The following is a 1,037-nucleotide window of genomic DNA, read 5'->3' on the forward strand; positions in this document are numbered from 1 at the left end:
AATTCCACTCCAGCACCACAACTCAAAGACATAGATTCTACTTCTATCATCCTTAGTCATTGTCCAGCTCTCTGATGCATAGCAAGTATTGTGAATACCATGTCCTGGATCAGGCACATCTTAGTCTCTAGACAGACATCATTGCTCCTCAGTCTCCTTGAGTGTATTTTCCCAATGCAATATGTCTTTTGATTTCGTGGCTGCTGGTAACAATAGTGTTGATTGTGGAAACAAAAAAGCTGAAGTTGTTGACAATTTCAAACTATTCGCTACCTATCATGATGTTGCCAGTTGTCCCAGTGGTGAGAATCTTGTTTTTCTCGATGTTGAGCTTCAATCCATATTGATGACTATAATCCTTGACCTTCTGCAGCAAATGCCTCAGGTCCTCCTCAGATTTGGCAAGCAAGATTGTGTCATCTGCATAACCAAGATTGTTGATGAGTCTTCTCCCAATCTTGAGGCAACAATCCTCCTCATAAAGCCTAGTGTCTAGTATGATCTGTTCTGCAGATATGTTCGAAAGTTGTAGAGATTGGTTGCATCCCTGCCATACATCTTCCTTGATTTTGAACCATATACTGTTTCTTTTCTCTGTTCTGACGACTGCCTCCTGGTCCGAATATAGGTTTCACATAAGCACAATCAAGTGTTTTGGGATTCCCATTCTTCTCAGAGTTAGCCACAGTTTGTGGTGATCCATACAGTCAAATGCCTTTACATAGTCAAGGAAATAAAGATAGACATTCCTCTTTTACTCTTTGCTTTCAGCTAAGGTCTATCTAACATTGGCTATAATATCCCCGGTGCCACAGCCTCTTCTAAACCCAGCCTATACATCTAGCAGTTCTCTGCTAAAATGCCATTCTAGTCATTTTCTGATAATTTTTCAATAGAATCTTATTTGCATATGATATTAATGATATTGTTCGATAATTTCTACATGCTCTCAGGTCACCTTTATTTGGAAAGGAAACAAACATGCATCTCTTCCAGTTAGCCAGGTGGTTGTCCTCCAGATTTTTTGGCACAGCTTG

The sequence above is a fragment of the Elephantulus edwardii genome, unplaced genomic scaffold (assembly GCF_000299155.1).
Source record: "Elephantulus edwardii isolate Elephantulus edwardi_28Jun2011 unplaced genomic scaffold, EleEdw1.0 scaffold00053, whole genome shotgun sequence".
NCBI classification, from domain to species: domain Eukaryota; kingdom Metazoa; phylum Chordata; class Mammalia; order Macroscelidea; family Macroscelididae; genus Elephantulus; species Elephantulus edwardii.